The sequence below is a fragment of the Maylandia zebra genome, linkage group LG23, assembly GCF_041146795.1.
Source record: "Maylandia zebra isolate NMK-2024a linkage group LG23, Mzebra_GT3a, whole genome shotgun sequence".
Taxonomy (NCBI): Eukaryota; Metazoa; Chordata; class Actinopteri; order Cichliformes; family Cichlidae; genus Maylandia; species Maylandia zebra.
The window spans coordinates 2,279,256-2,296,326 of record NC_135188.1 but is presented as its reverse complement, the minus strand read 5'-3'; the positions used below and the strand labels follow the sequence as shown (position 1 = coordinate 2,296,326).

Genomic DNA, 17,071 nt, shown 5'->3' with positions numbered 1-17,071 from the left:
AAATTACCTTTAATTAAACATCCCTAACATACCACGAGTGAACACTAAAACTTATGATATTCAAATGATAGTCAGTCGTCGATCGCTGATGAGGAAATGTGATGCTTCTGCAGCCATGGCTCGTTCAGTCCACAGCTGAAAGGAAGACAGTCAGAGGTTCTTTATGATGACTCTCTTGCTGAGATGCTATCATGCTGCTTGTCATTTCCTCAAAGAGCTGTATGAAACTACTCTCAGACCTCATTTCATACTTTCATAGCTTCGCTGCAAAGACAAAGACTAAGATGTAACAGAACATAAACTACACAACACCACAGATACAGATATATGAATCGCGTTTAATCGTCACTCATTAGCTCTTATTCTCCGAGCCCTGATACCTCTGCCACAGCGTCACAGCTTCCCTCTCACCTCTCCAGTGTGTCAGTCTGTTGTTGCCATGCTTCCCTTGGATGATCATTTTCTTCATTTCTTTTTAGTTTCATACACTGATGAAAACATGGGGCAGGACACCAACTCTTCACATCTGTCAGCCGCCTCATGGCTCCAACACTTTCTAATCATCACTTTTGTGTAGTTGTTGGTGTTTCGTGCTTCATCTGTGTAATAAAGCAGCTCCACTAATCACAGCTACATCTCCACTATACCTTTGTTGCCTAAGCTGTTTGCTTGCGCGCCATTTTGCCTGCTGTTGTCGATGACCATGATGAGAGGTTAGCTGCTAGCCTGCGCTGATTGTTATTCTGCTTGCGTATGCGATGGAGCAGCAGCTGTTATTGCTGTTGTTGTTCCCCGCTCAAGTCTTTTCTCGCCCCTGCGTCGAATGCGTCTAATTTGTGCAATTTTCTCGCCTTAGCACGTAGTTGTAACTTTTGTTTCCGAACATGTTTCTGTGCTTTAAAAATGATGTTTTGCCTTTTGTTCTTTTCCCCTCAGCAGTGGTGCGTTACTTTTGCAAGACACTGGACCAAAACCTGACCCACTTTGGTCCAGTTTGTCATGCAAATCCTTTTTGTGATTTAACTGTAAAATATGAAAGTAATAATACGGCCCAGCACTAAAGTTCTCGCCTGTCTCAACCAGCGTTAGTCTGGGATTACACGAGGAGTCTGTGACGCACCCACTCACACGGCATGTTTGGCAAGTACCTTAGTATCTTTGAAAGAGCACCATTTTTTTTTTTTTTTTTGAGCACGTAACGATAGTTGATCAGTAGTTTTAAAAACAACAACACTGCAACTCAAGGATGCATGCCCAAAAGACATAACAGACAATACTGTGCCTTGTGAAAAAGGCAAAACAGGTGCTGGCAGGACAGCGGGAGGTGATAGAAGCAGTCGAAAGGAAGAGACCCAGATGGACATGCAGACAGACAGGTAGACGGGCAGAAGGGTTCATCAGGACAGTGGTCGCCCAGCCAGGGTCTCCCACCCACCTGCATTATTGATGGGCTCTTTGACAAGCTGCTGCTTGTGCTCGCTTCCAAGCACTAATTGCTGGCTTTTTGTGGGGGTTGGGGTTTTATTTATTTATTTAGGTCCTTAATCTGGGCGCCACCTGAGCAGATATGTGAAGTCAAATAAAAGTAAATGGGGCAACGCTGAGATATGCAACTGTGAATAAACTGAACAAACCTTGGGAGATCTTTTACATCTGCGGTGCAGACAGATTTTACTGCCTGCAACGTGTCGATGTCGGTCCTCCTGCTACATCCAATTGGAATTTATAGGAAATGAGCCATGCAGACTTTTTCGTGGCTGTTAGTCCACATACAGTACGCTACATGGTTATCAAGATGTTTCGAGCAGTTGTTCGAGCACCCATGCAAGGTTTGGCTTCCATGGGTGTTCAAACCATCACTGAACTTACAAAGCAATGAAATGTGGACATAGCAGTGAATTCATAGATTGGTCCTTTGATGGGGTTTCTGAGGGTATTAGAGGGGAGGAAGGAGGAGGATCAGGGTCAATATAAAGCTGGGATTGCTGTACCAAGGTCAGGGACCAATCGAACTGAGACAAAGAATGATTAAAAAACTGAATGACTGAATGAAGAAAGGGATAAGAAAGGATGATCAGCGCTCCACATTCATGTTTGCTGTCATTATTACGAAACAATAATGAAAATTAAAGATTTAGGAAATTACAATATAGATCGGGATTGTCGGTGACCAGACTGGAAGAGTATAATATTGAGAAATCGTGTGCGAGAGAGATCCTTCAGGCAGCAGACAGACAAACAGACTGAGTGGGAGGTCCCTGGGCTCATCTCCAATGCATGTTGCCCTGCATTAGCACTATAGCCTTCCCACAAGATAAAGACAGCGAGAGAAAGAGAAGCATGGTGGATGAAAGTCTCCTATCCATCCATCCATTATTCATCAGTGAATTAGATCTCGCCTGAATAAAGTGGAGGCGAAGAGGAGAAGAAAAGGTATGGGCTGATTTAGAGGACCAAGTGTTGTGATGTTCGAAAAGGGTGAGGAGTTCAGAGGCAGCAACTCCAGCTGAGATAGTATTTTTAGATTTTGGGTGTTTGAGGGGAGTCTGGGAGGTTTTTTCAAATGGTGCAGAGGCAGTGTGCCGGAGAAAAACTGGCAAAGAAAGGCAGAAATAGCAGGAAGAGGATTGCAGTAGGAAAAATGCACGTTTTGGGGAGGGGATTGATCAGGGACAGGGGTGAAGGAGAGGTGAGCAGCACTCAGAGGAGACAAGGTCATCCTGGAAGCCCTCTCGCCTCTTAAATGCAGTTAGGAGGGCTTCTACTAATCCCTATAATGGCTTCATCCAGCATACATATCTATCCTCATATGAACATGATGTGAACCTTTCAGAAACACCAACCTGGACACTAAACACACGAATGAGATGCCGCTTCTTTTCCCAAATGAGAATCATGTAAAGGTTAAATAAGCATAACGCATCCATCATATGATTTGGCTGCTTGCCATGTGAACAACTGCACATCACATACAACGAGCTGCAAGAGCGATCGCAACAATCTCAAGCATGGGAAGCATGTCATTGTAATGAGATCTGTCTCTCTTGATTAGAAAAGATCCTCGACGTCTCAGGGGTTCACTGTATCTGTGTGGCATTAGCAGGGGCTTCCACGCTATAATCTGACCTTTGTTATGAGGCGAGTTATTTTTTAAATCAGTGATGAAATGCTTAATTGACAGCTTTGGCTGGCAGCCAGCAGATCAGCCAGGCTTTGCTGAGCGTAGCAAATCAGGAATGGCTGACTGCGTATCATTTATCTAGCCCAGATTCACACAAATGTTTTAAAACGATTAAAAGGAATCATTTTTTTAATCAATTGCATTGCTTGGCAGAATTTCTCGATTTCAATTTGCATATTTGCACGCCCAAATAGCATCTGTCCTGCATTCAACGATAGAAATGTAACAAGAACACAAAGCTGGCTGCTGGTGACGGATAGAAGAATAGAGACGCGCGACCTTGTGTTTGCTGTGTGCCTTGATGTTTTTATCTTCTCAGGCCGTCTCTGCTGCACTCACATACAACTGTTTGCAGAGAGTTTCACACTTGTGCACATTTGCATGCAGAGATGCGCGCACACACACACACACACACACACACACACGGAGCTGCATGCTACAAGCATGTGGGTGTGATTGTGAGCTATAGGTGATGACAGCAGGGCCATATGCTGCTATATTTCTGTGTTTTAGTCCTTAATTAGAATACAGCCAATCAAATCATTACACAGTGTCCACTCTAATCTGCTTTTATTTATTTATAATTTTATGAATACATTTGCCCACATGTGAGGTTTTTTCTTTTCTTTTCCCTCTGTGATAGATTTTGCAAACATGCTCCGTCTCAGTTTATTAAGTTTTTATTTCAACAGTTGCTTAAACCGGGTTTGTGTGGTTTCTAAATCACAGCAGTAATTTGACATCGTGGGCCACGTCCAGCCCACTTTGATCTTAAGTGGCCTGGACCAGTGAAACTACGAGTTTAATAGGTATTTAATTTGATATTTCATTGTCCAGACTTACGTAATATAAATTATCTATATTATATAATTTTTGTCAATTCACAGAAAATATCCCTTTTTTTTTAAAATTGTGAATCAGTATAAACAAAAACAAAAGCTCAGATGTTTCTGTGGCAGATGCTGAAAAAACTGGCCTCATTACATCTGTTACTTAATTATTTTGGTGTACGCTACAGATTTCCATGGCAGAGCTTTTTATTAACAGGGAAAAGCATCTTTTCAGGGACAATTCTTGTTTGACACCCGCACTCTTTTAATTTAGCTTTTCGATTTGGCTTTTAAATAATTTTTCTCCAGAGGTATAGAGGTTTATAGAGGTTTTAGTGGGCATTTTAGTGGTACTACAACCAGCTTGATGGGAGGTGTGGGTGGGTTCGTACAGTATGTGGGCCTTGCAGAGGACGCAGTGTCCTTTACTAGACGAGTATATTGCATCGTTTCTCTGGAGAGATAACTGGAACCTGGCACAGATTGGCTTAGAGCACAAATTCACGATGATGTTATACCGGTCAGTCTCCTTTTCTTAGCTCTTACTGCGATGACTTTTGGCTGATTGTCAGTACATTTACTAACCCGAAACCTGGAAACGGAGACACCAATTTGAAAACTAGATCATAATGGAAAAGTGTGAAGAGTGAGGAAAGGATTCTGTGCAAAGTCAGTCCTTGAATTATGAAGTAGACTCTTATTGCTTCCATGGGAATTAACGGGGTAGGTGTTAAAATGCTCACCTGTCACATGTAGTGGGGTGGGACGCCTGTTTTGGAACCACAGGACCGGGGCACCTTTCAGTCAATGACTAGACCATGAACTCCTCTGCATACCAAAGTATTTTAGGTTCATTTGTCCAACAGCTACAGCTTGTCCCAAACTGGGTCACGCAGCAGGACAGCGACAACAGAATGGATGAAAAAGAAAAGAATCAACGTGGAGTTAAAGTCCAGACCCGACTGAAACGTTACAGCGGGACCTGAGCTGTGCATGAACCAGTTTCCATGAATCTCAATGTACTGAAGCAACATTGTAAGAGATATAAGAGGCCAATAAAGTCATACACATATTTATTTTGTTCCCGGGAATCCATACAGCCCCATAGAAATGTTCTTTTTCACGTCACTGTAAACAGAAACTGGCCCCGTGGGCGTCAGCACACCTGCGCATGATTGCATTTTTGTGTATAGGTTACAAAGGCGGCATAGATGTACTTCCTGTGGTCCTGATAGATTTATTTTCGGGCTTCCCACGGGAAGAGCGACATACAGAAGGAAGTGGTGGCCACAATTGAATGACAGATAAAAAGAGTGAAAAAAGAAAGGGAGGTGACATTGGTGGTAATTGGAGGAAAGGAAGCTAAAGCCTCGGGGAGCCTCGTCTCCCAAACGTTACAATTACTCCAATGAAAGATGTGTGAAAATAAAAGAACTGGAGGCAGAAAAGACACGAGAGCTCAAACTCTTTCATTTGCTCGTTCAGTGACTTTGGATTTGCTTCACATTTTAACTACGTCCCAAAAATGGCAGCAATAACTCGCAATTTAAGTTGAATACATTTTAGGTCATTTCAGAGGGCAACAAATATTTCTCCAGATATAATTTATCTCCTTATTTACACTATATCCTCTTATAATCTGGAGACAACAGGAGAGAGATCAATAATTCACAGCTATTGTTCCCTCCTGGACAGCCCGTTTTTATATTAAATGTTGAATTATTAACTCTGTGAGAGATTGGAAATGTGGTGAATCTTTCCCCTGATGCCTGTGTGTCTTCAAAAACTGCGCTGTCCCTCACTGGCAGACACAAGGGCACCAGAGCAACTTCAAGCATCAGAACTGAATTAGCACAAAAGTGCTTCAGACATTTAGGGTATGTTAGAGAGAGACGGAGAGAGTAGACAATGCAAAGCAGCCGTACTGTGTGCACACTCTCATGTGCTCATTCACTGTCTCAGGGTTGTTGATGTTCACCGTCCCTGCTACCACTGGCCTGAGGCAATATGCATATTTCATATCCTCTTCAACGTGTGATGTCATTCATGCCTCGTGTCAATATTATCCAGCGCGTAAGGTTGACCGACTGTGAGGGTCGTGGCCTGTCTGCGTGTCACATTTCTGACTACACGTCTCAGTGTTGCACCGTGATGGTGTTCGATTTGAAAAAGTGTCCTCTTGACTTCTAACCAGCTGTAAAAGGAAGACGCGCCCGAATGCCGTTCAGTAGAAACAACAGTTTGTGTCTGTTTTGCATTTCATCCTCAGGCAAACTGCAAACTGGCTTCTCTTCCTGACAAGTGCCATCTGATAATTAGGTCTCATAATCACCCTATTAGTATGCAGCTCAATTGAGCAGAGAGCAGCTTATTGTTCCCCTGGCATGTGCAGTAGCCATTTGTAAGAGGATTATTGTAGATTTCATGTTGGGGTTTTTATGAGACTGAATCACATGTGTAATGAGTTAAACTGTTGCATAGCTATTCTCAGAAGTACTTGTTTTGTTTTTTAAATTGCAGCCAACATGTCGCGCAGCAGAACTCCATCATTGTGACACATCTTCTGTCATGATTCCAGTTAAAGCATGAAGACACTGGGGCGGAGGGAGAGCCACTGTTTCAGCTTCGGTTTCATTGCAGCGTTGCACATAAAGCCATGTTGAACTTTCTCCATCACAGTTACCATGACGCCAAAGAAAGAGGCCAGAGTAATTCAGGCCTTTTTTGTTCCTGTGACATTCAGGACCCAAACACAATAAACCTCGAACAAGCAGAACTAAGGGTGCGAGCATTCTCTTGAATTATAATGTTTTCTTCTGGAAGCATTCTGATACTCGTTAACAGCACAAACACATACAGAGGTACCAAAACGGGCATAGGGTGGCAGCAAGAAGGTCCTGAGTCCAATCTGTTCAATTCAGGGATCTGTGTGGAGTTTGCATCTTCTCTCTGTGTTTGTGTGGCTTCCTCCCACTGTTCAAAGACCGTTAGTGGGGACAGGTTAGCTGGATACTCTAAATGGACCATAGATGGGAATGGTTGTCTGTGTCTATGTGTTAGCCCTGCGACAGATTGGTATATCCTGGCTCTCACCCTAAGACAGCTGGGATAGCCTGATAAGGTTGGAAGGAAAACAGGCATAGGCGATGAGGATGAGATAGATGACCCTAGTAAGGCTTTAACGGGATTTGAGTGTAGTGTTTGTGTTCGTTTTCTTTAATAGTTGCTTCGAATACGCTTAGTCTTTTTGTGTCTTTGTCGCTGATTTCCAGCAGTGGACTATTTGAGTAGCTTTGCAGGATTTATTGAGCCTTTGTGCAGCCCCTCAATGTGTCCTAAAGTAAGACTTTTGTCTCACTCACTCCTCCCTTTGTGCTGATTAGCTGCCCCTTTTAAACCGGTTTGAACAGCAGGTGGGTGGAGACAGTGGCGATGACCACATTATGAATATCTGCTCCCACTGACATCATACAGATCCAAGAGTAGAAAAAAACTGTGTAAAGCCATGCACGGAGCACTCTGGGGTTTTGCAGTCACATGACTTTACCACGTGACAAAATAGATTACTCGTTAGATTACTAGTAATCCTTAGATTACTCCAAATGGATATAATATCCAGAAACGATCATTTTGACATTTAAATGGTCTACGACAATGCTTTCTGTTCATGTACTGTAGGCATGCTGATTAGCATGTTGTTGCTTTAATACCTCCAGTCTGTTGAATTTAATGTGATGACTTCATTTGATGATGATTTTCATTTTCAGCTGTTGTTGCTCCTCAGCCTGAAAGGCTTAGTGTTGTTACCCCGCCAGCGAGGGGGGCAGGTGTCAGGTGACGTGGAAATCCAATTTTGTGAACATGATAACTTGAGAACGAGGCAACGCAGGATTTTCACGTTGGTAAATGGACTGATTCTTATATAGCGCTTTTCTACTCTATACAACATGCCTCATTCACCCAATCACACCCATTCTCACAAGCACTTTATCTACACTTAGTGCTTTCTAACGACATTCATACACCGATGGATGCATCGGAGAGCAATTTGGGATTAGTATCATGCAGACTGGAGGAGCCAGGGATCAAACCACCGAACTTCCGATCAGTAGGTGACCTGCTCTACCTCCTCACCCATAGGTGTCTGCTAAGGTTAAGGTCAGAAGTCAAGTTTACAGGAAATCTTGTGAACGCAGTAGCTTGAGCGGGAGGTCCCTTTAAAAACCACGACACAGGTGTATTTTCTGAGGAAGGATATCATACAGGAAATATATCATTCAATTTTTTTTAAATTTCGAGCTTTTTCACAGTTTGCTTTTAGGGAATTTTCATCTTATAAAACTCTTCTGCTGTCAGATTGCTGTAACCGTGCAGATATTCAGACCGCGGCACGATGACAGAATGATATGATTGATGGAAGTGTTAAAGATGTTCCACAATTGTTGAGTGTGGAGCATCTTTTAACCTGGTGAAATATGACCTGGTGAGTTCCCGAACTTGTACTTCCAGGGGATTTGTGCCACCTGAAGCTTCTACCAACAGGATGCTCAGGCATGGTGCTGGTGGCTGCCACTGTCTTTAATCTCTGGTCATCTATAATTTAAATATGCACTGTGTGGATCAACTTGACATTTTCACCTAGACAAAATTTTTTTGTTGTTGTTCGTTTAAAAAATTCAGCATAGTAAAAATGCTAAAATACAACAGATTTCTATGATGGTTCTGAATTTTCTGCCTTGGTTAAACTTACATCCAGACTGTTTATGGTTCATCAGCTCGTGCCGATCTCAGGTTAACAAATATCAGCCAGATGCTGTTTGCTGCAGGGCTCAATCAGTAAGACACACACACACACACACACACACACACACACACACACACACACACACACACACACACACACACACACAGTGAGAGAAACCTTAGACTCTGATTTGGTGTTCTGTTTGTACTGAGGCCACATGAAGGGGATGGAGTTCAGAGGCTCTGTGTTTGCTGGTGGTTGACAGTCACTCTCTGTCTCTCCTCTGCTCGCTGCTCTTTAAACTCTGCTGCTCAAATGCACACAGACCCCCTTGCACGCCACAAATACTTCTCAAAACGTTCACCCTTCAGTTCAGCTCACAAACACCCCTGTGTACCATATGATCCCCCCCCCCCCCCCCCCGACCCCAATGTCTCCTAAAACAGCACAATCAGCATGCACATGTTTGCATGTCTGTTCTTGTGAGTAATCTCACTTTCAGATTATAAACTAATATAACTGCGACTGTCATCATCTGTCAAGAGGGATGGGAATTTCAGATGCACACAGGTAAGGAAAAGTGAAGCATTAGGAGCCCCGACTCTGAGCTGTTCTCACTTCAAAATGTCCCGTTTTAAAGAAGGAAGATAAAAAAAAAGACCTGAACTTTAAAAAAAAATAAAAATAAAACATCGAGGCAAAAACTCGGCCAGATGTTGGCAGATGTTATCTGCAAGTGACAATGCCTCTACATTGAGAAATGTTTTTGGTGTGTAAAAGTGACCAATTTCTGCAACACGTCATGTGTGTATATAAAGCTTAACAGAGTGTGTCCAACTGTACACAAAGAGTTTGTGTATTTTCTGATGATTGTTGAGATTTTCAAACATTAACCTTAATAAATACCTGCCACTAGGGAAAAAAAAAGGTCACTCAGTTTATGCCTGCTCATCTTTGTTGACATCTGCAGCATGAACATCCATCCATCCACCTTCCTCCACGTATCCAATTCAGGGTTGCTGAGGGGGCGGAGCCTACCCCAGCTGCCATAGGACAAGAGGCCCGGCAGGGGCGCCACTCTGTCACAAGACTAACACAGAGAGATACACGACCATTTACCTTCACAGCTACGGCTAATTTAGAACCACCGATTAATCTAACCCCACTCACTGTCTTTGGACTGTGGGAGGAAGCCCGAGTACCTGGAGAGAAGCCACACAGACATGGGGAGAACATACAAACTCCAGCGAGGGGTAAAAAAGTGTGTGCAGGCGCATGAAAAATTGACAGGATTTTGTATGAAACTGCAGGAACTTTAATCTCTGCTTTTAAGCCGTTTGTGTATCTCGAGGTGTGAATTTGATCTCTTGCTGTTCTAACGTGATGACCTTGCATGTCTGCACTGATGCAAACGTCACATGTCTGCCTGTCTAACATCAACAATATAAACCCATCGTGCACTTCAGTCTGTATCTGGCTCAGATAAAAAATGAATTTCAGTGGCCAAGGTCGAGCGACTGAGTCACCTCCGACGGGGATATTTTCTCAACCTCCTGACTCTTTTCTGATTTTGTAATGTTTTGCTCATTTTATTTTGTGAACATCACAAAGACAACATTATCAAATAGACTCTGTACATAAATTTCCGCTTTCTGGAAAATCCAACTTGTTGTTTACGAAAGTAGACGATCCCCCGGCGAGGCTGCATCTCCGACATCGGCACATTGATTTTTATTTATAGATTTAATTTCAACCGAGATCAGGCATAAAGAAAACAGTCGTTTGGTTGTATTTTAATAGAAATCCACAAATAGTACATTAAGCGGGAGAAAATGAAGTTCCACCTTCTCTTTTACAGACACATTGGTGACAGATGTGGTGTTTTGTATTGTTTTAATGTAGGTGAACGAAAATAAAAACAGGGTCCTTCCTGTGCATGTAAATCATGTTAATGATACAACACTGAAGCACCCCAAGGTCAGCGCGCTCCTAATCAGATTGAGTCAGGAAATTGCTCCTAATTTAATAACATTAAGTGTTGGATTCCTTCCTCCCTGCCAGGATGGCAAAGGTGGAATGAGCAGGACGATCGCTCATTCATAAGTTAGAGTTACAGGACTGCCAGGAGAAAATGGAAACAGATTTTTCCAGTGGGAAAGCTGACCTCCAGAACTGCATCAGATTAGGGGTACTGTCAAGTCCAGTTTTTATCATCTAAGGCGCTTGGCAAAGATAAGACCTATTTTATCCAGGCCGCATCTTGAAACGGTAATCCATGCTTTTATTTCATGTCGTTTAGATTACTGTAATGCACTATATTGTGGAGTTAGTCAGCATCTTCTCTCTCATCTGCAGCTGGTCCAAAATTCTGCTGCACGACTTTTAACCAGAACTCGTAAGAGAGAGCACATAACTCCCGTCCTGGCTTCACTCCATTGGCTGCCTGTATATCTTAGAGTTCATTTTAAAATTCTCATGTTTGTGTTTAAATGTTTAAATGGTCTTGCCCCAACTTACCTCTCTGAGCTTCTGCATCCTTACTCACCCCCCAGGTCTCTCAGGTCAGCTGACAAGCTGCTCCTGGAGGTACCCAGGTCCAAGAGAAAGCTCAGAGGGGACAGGGCCTTCTCTATTGCTGCTCCTAATCTGTGGAACAATCTTTCCCAGCACATTAGAGAGGCCCCTCACTGTCCACTTTTAAAACGCGTCTTAAAACCCATTTTTACTCTTTGGCTTATGACACAGTCTGACCCTGATTTTATTGTTTTAAATGTGGGTTGTTGTTTTTTTTGTTTGTTTTTTTATATATATATTTTACTTATCTTATATTATTATTACAATTTTTTTATTTTTTTAACATGCTCAATGTATCATGTTTGGCATGTCAAGTGTACAGCACTTTGTGTTCAGCTGGTGGCTGATCTGAAAGCGCTATATAAATAAATTGCTTGCTTGCATCATCATGATCAGGCTGAGTAGACAAACTGGTAATAATGACAACTGTACAGTGTGCTACATGAGTGAACAGGCTGCACTCACATTTATGTGGGTTTGCATTGCTCTGGTAAGACATGTTAGACTTGTAATCTGTTTTTCATACTCACTTTTCTCCTTTGTTGTGCCGTATTTTGATTCCGTGTTTCATCTTTAATCTCCAAGACTCTTTGAAGCCCAAACACTTTTACTTTCTCTCCTTTTGTGGTTGCTTTTTCCCCTCTTCATGCTTCCCTCTCGCTTTTTATTCCCTCTGTGATCCACCTGATCCTCTCTCTGCCTTCGCCTATTTACCTTCTCCTCTTTTTGACCCGGGGTTAACCTGAAGTATCAGTGTGACTTTTGACATAATACTGGACTGTGCGGCTCTGGAGCTGACACTGCTGCCAGCTCCAGAGCCGCTGCCTGACTAAGGATTTTTCAGGAACGGTGCACAACATGTTCCTGTTCTCAGAGGGGAAAATGCCTTGTTTCATGCTTGCTAATCTGCGAGCTTCCATGTTACCGACATAAATGTGTGTGTGTGTGTGTGTTGGTGTGCTTTTCTAAATGTTTTTCTCCTAACATTTCAGTTCTCAAAGTGAAGCCGTTTAGTGTGAGCCTTATCGAGAGGCTGCAGCTGGTGTTGTGAGAATGCCACGGCAGTCCACACACACACACACACACACACACACACACACACACACACACACACACACCTTGGCTCACTGTCCTTGAGCTGACTAGGCATACAGCCCTAAACAAGTATGAATAATAGCATGTTGTTATATTTACCTGCAACATGATAGACCTGCGAGACTCTTTTCAGAATAAAAGACTGCACATTTAGTCCACTAATTAAGTTGCAGACGGATAAAAGAGTATACTGTGAACACAGTATCCGTACAATTTCCCCACTAATCACGTCAGTTTGAGTTTGTCCTTCTTGCATATATGTATATATGTGTTCCAGGCAGAACTGACAATAGATCAAGCGCAGCAGAACGTTCAGATCAATAGTGTTTATGCAGGACTTTACACGGGTGCACCGCTGCCATTACTGTCGCTGCCTATTTCTGATGCTGCCTCTGAAATTGAGAAGAGCCGCGGTATGCTGCAAAACAAATAGCATGCAAAGGGAACATACTGCACAGCTCTGAGGATATGTAACGGCCCGTCACATTTAGTCTTATGGGCGATGATGAATTTAAATCTACAGCAGCATCCTTGCTGTTTGTGTGCTGGCTATAACGTTACCTCTCTGCACCCTCTGTTACTGAATTTCATCCACCTCTACAGAGCCGGCCTGTTTCTGCCATGGTTACAGTGCTGGAGCCTGAGCTCTTGTTCTGTTAGATTAATGGCTTCAGTTTGGACTATTGACACAACACTTATCTTGTTTTTATGAGTCCAGTGGCTTCTATCTATAAACCCGAGGCACATGTGTGCAGCCGCACTCACACACGAACACACTCCACACACACACACGCCTACAGCGGTGTACGGCGTTGACTCTATAACTCAGTTGATGTTTCCTGTCTGACCCAAATGGCTTTAAGCTCAAGATTAAGAGAATTGCTGAGCTGGCGTTTTACACAGTTCACCCGCCCAACTTATCTAGCTCCCCGTGACCTCACTGCACGTTTCTTTGGTTGTAATTCTTTACAAATCTAATAGGATGAAACCATGAAGTAATCAGGTAAATCTAAAATATGTTTTTCTGGTTTCATCAGATCTTTGCATCATGCAGAAGTGTTTATTGTGAGTCCAGACAGAGGGATGTCACCTCGAGCTGGTCATTTGAGTCCGTCTCTGTGGTCGCTCCTGGACTGTGTACGTGTCCACTTTTGCAAATGATTTAAAAACACTACATGTTAGCTGCTAAACGTTTGCAAGCTGTTGTCTCAGCTACATTTTTTAGTTGCATCTCATCTCAGGTCACACCTGTTCTTGGAGACAGAGGCAGGAGCTGTTAAGGTGAATCCGTTTGGCTTCCGTTTCCAGTTGCACCACCGCTTTACTGTAAACTAAACTTTGTTTTATAAACTTCGTTTTTAGTGTTATGTGGTGGTAGTGTGGTTCAAGGCGCAACACCAGACGGGAAAGCAGCACACCTAGCGTGTGGCGACTATAATGCTCTCTCCCTGATGGTAGTGACAGGCCTAGGTGAGTGGCTGCTTGGCAGTGGACATCTGAGACCAGTGGAAGAAGCTGGGCTTGTCTGCAAAGTGTCACAGCTGCTTTTAGTGTAAATAAAGTGCAGTGTGTTATCCGCCATCAATAAGGAGAACCGACTGGTAGAGTAAAGCAACACTGTACAAGTTCTCAGAGCGTGGCTGTAGAACTGAAAACCTCGATGAACAATCCTTTCAAATACCAGAATTAAACATATGTAGAGAAAGACGGCAGCTTGTTGATCACAGTTACACAGAAGGTACGCCTACCTCTGTGTTTTGGCGCCGTTTGTATTGTTATGCAGCATCACAGCAGATCAGAGAGAAAGCCAATGAGACTGAGCAGACGAAGCGTCCCTGTAGGCTCCGCTTCCTCTGTACCTGCAAGATCAAACAAAGAGGGAGAACCAGACATCACAGAAACCGTCAGCCACGTTTAGCTTAACAGATTGCTTTGCCCGAACTTGCGTCTGTCAGAGTGAGTTAGCTGATGGCGTGTGCGAGAGAGGCGAGGACGGGAATCTGTGAGATAAATGCTATTTCACCTACACCACATGAAAACATCGTCAGGCTTTGCAGAGGTGCTTCTGTCAGCAGGTGTGCTGACATACACCGAATCTGACCTGCGCCCTTCCTCAATAACAAACCGTCTAAGAGAGTTGTGTTTTGTTTTTTGTCATCTCCCGTGCGGGTTTGTGATCGTCAGAGCTCCACCAACCCGAGTGGAAATCTCATTGTGTTATATATGTGAATATATTCTGTCGCGTCAGCGTTGAGACCACACTCTGTAACAGTGAGTTCGCTTTGAAAGCTTTCTGGATACTGAAGCAGAAATAACTGAACTGCAGAGAAGCTGTGTGTGTTTTTAATGGAGTTTGTACTGGTGGCTCGTAAAAACAAACGCACAGATTAGCGGTCAGAATGATTGGCGCAGAGCTATAACTGCAGTATTCATTTCTATTAATATAATCTTCGACAGCCCCTCAGTTCGTCTGGATTGATGCAGTGTGCTGGTTGTGTTGTAAACTCCTAGACCTGCCTATACATTTGGGCTATACTGAGCAGGTTGGCCATGATAATGGCTCTTTCACAGCAGCCGCTTGACATCAGTCATGATTGGCTAAGGTGGAAATTGATGCTTGTGATTGGTTGATGGTGGTTAGATACAGACTGCTGATGCTTGCCGCCCAGTTGCCTGGATACAGCCATCCCTCAGTGTGTTAGTGGCCTTGGCAAAGTGACGGACAGCATAAATGTTCTGCAGAGGAATTTGTCAGTCTGTTGATTCTGCCGGGATTTCTTTATCTGCCCGTGTAATGGATCTCTATCATTATTTGTATCATGACATCTCTGAATCCTGCTTGTTCTCAGCCTTTTATTCATTGCATGCATTTGTCATTTCACCGACCCATCCTACTGAATAGAATTTACAATGAAGCAGCGATCGAGTTTCTTAAGTTCTTGTAACAATAATGATTTTTCTGATCCATCATTTTAGTCTAGAAGACATCCGTGTGCTCCAGGACATGATTCCTTGGACGGTTGAAGTTTGGGATGACTTTGCTGTGGGAAGAGCTGCAAGCTTGGAGAGGAGCTGGCTAGAAGGTGTAGTGAACTGGGCAGTTGGGCAACCTGGGTAAAGCGAGTGTGGATGGAAAGAAGATGATTAGGGTGGTGCTGGGCTGGAGCGTGCTTCCAGTCAGAGATGGGAAGCGATTTTAACATATGTGGGGGAACAGACGTGGATCAGAGCAAAGAGTTCCAATACACACGAGACAAAAGTCTGAATATAACTAATGAACTGGCAAAGAATTGGTGAGTGTAACGCAGAAATATACGAATCAGTAGATGAGCAAGTTGACTGACTCTGGAATAAGCCAGACACACACAAAGACAGGGTACAAGTTTGTTGTAAATCCACGATGTATAAAATCTCCTACGTTGCCATTTTGTTTGCATGTTGCGACCAAAAGCAGAAAACGAGGCACAGAACTGCAATCGGCTCTGAGGCCTCTGGCTGAAGCGTTCCTCCTTTAGTGCTGCACGCTCTGGCTCCAGCCTCCGGGTCCAGCAGACCACCTACTAATGTGTTTCTCCTGCTGGACAGACAGAGGACTGCACCTGCTCCTGCACACTTGTGGTCTGTTTGTGTAGTTCTCTGTAGTCAGTGTTTATTTGTGTGAGGCCTATGCGGCAGTCAGAGTGACTTTTTTTGTGTTTCTCTGGGAACTCGGCCGCACATCGCTGCCTTTCTGATTCTGATTCATATTAAAGTCATGAATAAGAAGTGGATGTTTATAAAAATACACACATGCAAACCTTAAATAACCGATTGTATGCAGACACGTCCTTCGCTGGGAGAAAGGTCGAGGGCAAGAGGAAAGAGCAGAGAGAGGCAGACAGATTTATGCGAGTGCTCTGCAGCTATTTATGTGTGAACACACAAAGTAAATTAACTCATTAAACTTAATGTGCTCAGTGGTCAGTTGAGTGGTCAGTGGAGCGTTAGCAGACCTACAGATGCTTCTCCACAGCTGGACTGTAGTTAAATGGCCCCATTACAGCGTGTGTTAACCTGCTTTATCGCCTGCTGTGACTTGGAGGTGAGAACCTCACAGCAGCTCAAGGACTGACAACCATGGAAACCTGGAAACGATCTGAGCAAACATACCTGGACTGCAGTGTTGAGCTCAGAGAAAGAAACTCGATGACTTCTCTCGCCAGCTTTGACATCGCCTCAGCTACCTCAGCCACTCCCTCCCTGATTGTCTCTCAAGGCCGGCGACATGCTCTCGTTGAACCCTTGCCTCAGTTGCCTTGACAACTGTTCTTTCACTGGGCGGGGTACCGCTTACTTTCTCAGTGATGGTGTGATAAGTGCTACAATTATGTAAATTCTGTCCAACCAAAGTGTTTTTGTAGATTAAACATAGCTGGCTGAAAAGCTCCCAGCCTGACGCTCATGCAGCCGTCCCTCCTGCATTGTTGTAGTTCTGCATGCATCCTCTCATTCGTGTCCATTACATGTGATTTTTTGTAGAACTGAGTTCAACAGAGAGATAAGCAGAATACAGGGATTTGTGTGAAATATTTAAATAAAGGTCAGTGCAATACCTAAAATCACTTCACTGTTTATTCATGAAGTTTTTTCAGCCCTCGGTTGTGCCTA

At 43.5% G+C, this 17,071-nt stretch overlaps 1 protein-coding gene across 1 annotated transcript in view; it reads left to right on the top strand.

The window, feature by feature from the left end:
• The window catches only part of xpr1a (xenotropic and polytropic retrovirus receptor 1a), a 75,214-nt gene that overhangs the window by 11,670 nt on the left and 46,473 nt on the right, over positions 1-17,071 (top strand). The gene's annotated exons all lie outside the window — the stretch shown is intronic.